The sequence below is a fragment of the Alosa sapidissima genome, chromosome 20, assembly GCF_018492685.1.
Source record: "Alosa sapidissima isolate fAloSap1 chromosome 20, fAloSap1.pri, whole genome shotgun sequence".
Classification (NCBI taxonomy): domain Eukaryota; kingdom Metazoa; phylum Chordata; class Actinopteri; order Clupeiformes; family Clupeidae; genus Alosa; species Alosa sapidissima.
Window position 1 is genome coordinate 30,472,254 of NC_055976.1, and position 5,231 is coordinate 30,477,484.

General features: G+C 45.7%; 1 protein-coding gene across 8 annotated transcripts in view; it reads left to right on the forward strand.

The window, feature by feature from the left end:
* Window positions 1-1,439: 1,439 nt before the first annotated feature.
* Window positions 1,440-5,231, forward strand: part of LOC121694051 (transcriptional enhancer factor TEF-1-like) — a 49,326-nt gene continuing 45,534 nt past the window's right edge. For 7 of the 8 annotated variants that reach the window (XM_042073974.1, XM_042073976.1, XM_042073969.1 and 4 more), the window contains exons 1-2: window positions 1,443-1,602; window positions 2,051-2,180. The gene's annotated coding sequence lies outside the window, so the exon portion shown is untranslated. Of the gene's footprint in view, window positions 1,603-2,050; window positions 2,181-5,231 lie in introns of all 8 variants that reach the window. The other variant, XM_042073977.1, reaches the window with a different exon arrangement.

Below are 5,231 nucleotides of genomic sequence, written 5' to 3' on the forward strand. Positions count from 1 at the left end.
AGGCAGATGCACAGACACACACACACACACGCCAGGCAGATGCACAGACACACACACACCAGGCAGATGCACAGACACACACACGCCAGGCAGATGCACAGACACACACACACACGAGAGTTCACACCCCAAAGCACCCACATGGGAACCCCCTCTTCACTGTGCTGCCACAGGCATGGCTGCTGGGACGTGCAGGGACAAAGGGATGAAGCCCCAGACCCTTTCAACAGACGGCACGGCTAAGATTCCTGTCCCCCACTTTCAACAGGGTTGGGTTTAAATCTGACACACACACACAGACACACACTCACACTCACTCACAGTCACACATATACTCAATAAGGGTGGGTAACGCGTTACAAGTAACGCACATGAGTAAAACAGTATTTTTCGAGGAACGGCAACTTTCCATATTCCTTGTTCAAAAATGTACTTCTACTCGTACTCGAGTGCATTTTTGAGCCAGTAATCTACTCTTTACTCCGCTCCAATCGCAAGCAACGAGCACAACGAATCAGGGAAGGGAGCATAGGCTTGTACATCATCTCTTTTCAGATGGTTCCGCAACACACTGACACAGGGTCCACATTCGTCTGATACAGCTGCGGAGCAAAATGAGTTTGGGCTGTCCAGCGGATGCAATCTGCTCCGCTCCGGAGACGCAGATAGGCTGGCGAATGTGGACGGGAGGGCGAATCATAACAAAGATGTGTTGAGTACAAACCTATCAGATTTAGTGTGGACATAGTCTGTGAACTACGCATTCATTTTCTCGTATTTGAGACGTGGTTTACGAATGCCCAGAGCAGTTTATTGGGCGCTACGAATGTCTATCAAATGCGTCTGTACGTATAACAGCTTTGGTGTGTCGTCATCGTCTTGCTGCCCCCCCTCCGTTCTGTGATTGGTTCCTTTGATGAGGTGAAAATCGGGTCCATGGAATCCAGGCTGCCCAGCAGCGTGAATAAAATCGCGGGCGTAAGGCATCATGGGGAAACCCAGGCTGCGCTCCCTGTTCTCTCCAGATTTTCCAAAACTTTTTAGGAATGTGGTGGGTGATGCTCCATCCCCTGTGAACCCAAACACAGAGCAGACAGATCTACACTGATTTGACTCTTATCTAATAGGTCACTTTTTTATTTTACTTCCTGTTCAGTAGAATAATGTGCTGGTTTAATGTAGGCCTACAGCCAGTTATGAATTAATGACACAGATCATTCGTATTTGTCTTCTTGCAGTTTAAAAACCGACGTGTCCGGTGAGGTCATCTTGATGGAAGCGAAAGGAAGAGCGCCCGGTAGCCCCCCCCCCCCCCCCACGCCCCCTTTCCCCCCCCCGGTCCCTCCCTCCTTTTTGCCTGCTGCCTCTGGCTCGCGCTGCCTCCGGGATGACGCCACGCGCGCTCCGCCCCGCCCCGGCGCAAACTCGATGCTCGCGTGCATTTCATTCCTGGTGTCATTCCGCGCATTCCGAGCATCACATTCCCGGCTGGCCCTCAAACACGAGAATAACTTTACACAGTTCTCAAAAACTACACCAACCCAACTTAGGGATACATAAGGGAACGGTATATAACATATAGCAATCACGGACGTGTTTGAGGTAAGTTTATAATACTTAAATATGCAAAATGGTCACAGGATACATTATCTATGCTTCAAGTTGTATTTATTTAATAAAGGTAAACATATACTCCATCCTTGTGGCGAAATTGTTTGTTATCATCTGTAAGATTAGATAGAATTTGTATTTACAGTAAGGGTTTTGGTAGCAGCGACCGCGTCTTCAGTCCTTACTGCAACAGGGTGCTTTCGCTCTGTACGCTGGCTCGAGGCTGGAGCCGTCTGACATGGCACAAAAATCTTTGACATTTTTCACATTTTTGTAAAGAAGCCCGACCTCGCGCTCTGTTACGCTGCACTAAATTCCGTACACGTTCTGCAGAATCAGCAAACGTCGATTCGGGGAACATCCACCAGCTATATTTTTGAATTAAATACAGTTTTGGATAAAATGACTGACCGAGATGTTGCTGTTTTGTCCCCTGCAGTTGGCACGACCGGGAGTTGCAGATTTGAGGGGTACATTTGCGGAGCTGAGAGAAAATATAGGGCAGGGAGACTTGTTGCTCGAACATATTTGTTCATATTTTCCCATCCTCCTCATTTGAAATATTCACCGTAAGTATTGCATGTTTCAGTCCCATTTTAAATATGTTTGAACGAATTCCTAACATTCTTTATTATGGCTTTGGAGCGAAATTGTTGGTTCAACCAAAGATGCGTTTCATGGTGATTTAGATTTGTAATCTCTGACCAAGATTTTGCTTTATCGTCTCAGTATTTACATAACTTATGTTACGATTACTGCGCTTTATCATAGCATTTTTCATGGTCAAATTTCAGACATTGATGGTAGTTGGTTTGTTTTTTATATTGTGTTTTGCTTGCTAAGTTGTGGAACTTGGCTATGGTTAGCTACAAACCCAAACCTCGTCCATTGCTTTTGGAAAAGTACTTAGCGAGCTAGCTAGCTAGTAGGCAAATACACCTGGCTAAAGTTTAAGTTACAAGAATTGAATGTAGCTAGCTGACGTTCTGCTCGGGCCATAAAGTTGAGTTTTCTTGACGTTTCAGTATAAGAATAACTTGGGTTGTTGTATTACATATCCTTTAGCCAGCTTGTTATACGAATACAAAAGCGAACATTATGGTGAGCTAACGACCGCTAGCTGAAAAATCTGGCAACTGATCCTGTTTGTAATTTCCTTTGTTGAAGTTGCCCGCTCCTGAAACCCGCTAGTTAGCTTATGAACAGCAGTTGAGTTATGCCGAGCGTTGTGTCGCTTGTTTTAGACTGCGTGTTGTACAATGCTTTGACTATTAGTCAGATGTTATTAAAACTTTTCTGAACAGTTTTTGAACAAACGACTCTTAGTGATTCTGTTACTTGCCGAAAACACTGAACTGCTTGCTAGATGTGTATGTGTTTCGTAGCCACAGCCGAATGCAGTTAGCTTGCTAGCTAGCTGGTTGGCTAATACCGATGTAGCTAGAAATAACAAGCCAGATTTAAGCGACTCTCATGCCTTTGACACTTTACACGTTTTCAGATGTCCAAGTTCTGTTAAACCTATTGGTAAGTCTTGGGGTATCATATAGTGACACAATTTGAACACCTTTTAGAACTAGCGTTACTTGAGCTCAGTGTTAGTTTCAAAAGTGGCGCAGCGGGTAGAGACTTCGGGAAACTTGTTTACTCAAGTCGCACAGCTGTGGCTGCTCCGCGTTATCCCGATTTTGTCTCGAGTTTATAAACAGCTTTGAATTAGCGCTATGTCAGATGGACACGAGCAGGCCCAGTGCCCTCGTTTGAACTTGAAGGACACCATCAAGACAAGGTCATTCTGACGGAAAACTCTGGGTTTGTCTGTTCCTTGTCAAAAGTAGCCCGTTCATTCCCAGTATTCCACGTTTCAGTCCTGTAAACAGTGCTGTGAAGTTGACATAAGTGTTTAGGTAACTGGCGAGTCACTGATTGCGGCATAGCCTATATTTTGGAAGGTTCATGGCTTGTGCTCTCTAGAAAGACTTGAGAAGTTCAGGACAAATGTTAAACTTCTGCTTGGAAACAAGTTCTGCCATTGTTTATGTGTGTGTGTGTCTGTGTGTGTTTTTTTGTTTTTTTTGGTGTGTGTGTGGGGGGGGGGCGGGCTCCTTGCTAGCAGTTAATCATTGTCTTGTATTTCACTGAGGCTTCTTTTAAAAAGGCTGGCCAGTGAGACACAATGTGTTGCTTGTTGATTGCGCTAACAGGGCCGTTCTCATTTACTAGCATAAACAGATTGACTCCTGTCAGGGCAATCCCACTGCCACACAATGCTGGTCGTAGCGGCTGGTTGAAGCGGCTGACCGCGGACGAACAGAGGCCCCAGCAAAGGAGGCTTTGTGTGCGGCTTACGCAACGGGGACCTGCTGGCCTTGCGCCCACATGCCTGCGGCACGGAGAATAGCACATTGTCTTCCCCTGACCCCGCACTCGCCACCCGGGGGGCAGTTACGGAGTTCAGTTTTTTAGAATATGTGTGTGTGGGAGTAGTTGGGGAGTTTAGTTAGTTAGGGTGTGTGTGTGTGAGTAGTTAGGGAGTTCAGTTAGTTAGGGTGTGTGTGTGAGTAGTTAGGGAGTTCAGTTAGTTAGGGTAGGAGGTAGGTAGTTTTAGGATTGGGACTGTGTGTTGGTGCTGTATGTATGAGCAGTAGGATTGGGACTGTATGTATGAGCAGTAGGATTGGGACGATCACTCACCCCTTATCTCCTCCGCTTAATATCATCATCATCTGAGCCTGCAGATAGCGCTGGACCCGACCCTCATCTGGGCCGAGAGAGAGAGAGAATATGACAGAGAGAAAATGATAGAGAATATTGGAGAGAGAGAGAAAATATGACAGAGAAAATAAGAGTGAAGATCTGGGCCAGGTCACCTCATGGGAGATGAGCTGTGTTGGCGGGTGTGACGGGATTTTTCCTGGTACTTGGGATTTTGTGTGTGTGGTTTGTTCTGTATCACATGTGTGAGAGAGTATGAGAGAGCGCGCATATGTATTCCACTGACAGCACAGGTCCAGCGCTATCATGTCAAACATCTTCCAGTGTTTCCCATACATTGACTTATTTGTGGCGGCCCACCACAATATCAACATTGACCACCACACAATGATTTTCCAGGTTGTACTAAATTGTGCTTAAATCTGGTTAGCATCATAACCATGCTGTGCTAAATTGTTAAAAACTGTTGTATTCATGTTAATTCTGCAAACCAACCACCACAAATGGAATTCAATTTTGTGGGAAACACTGTCTTTACACTTAATGTGTGTGTGTGTGTGTGTGTGTGTGTGTGTGTGTGTGTGTGTGTGTGTGTGTGTGTGTGTCAGGCAGATACATTCACAGAAGAAAGAGGTGATTTTTTTTTATGAGAACCAGGAAACCCTCCTATGTGTGTGGTAGGCTCTCTTCTCCTCTTTCTCTCCATTTTCTCCTCCTTCTCTTCTCCTCTTCTCTTCCTTGCTTATCTCTCTCCTTTTCTCTCTTCTCATCCTCTCGTCTCCTCCTTCCGTCTTTTTTCTTCCTCCTCCCATAATGCTCTCCTTTCCTCCTCTCTCCTTCCTCTTCTCCCCCTACCCTCCCATTTTCCTCTCCTCTTTCTTCTTCTCTCCTCCCCTTCTTTCCTC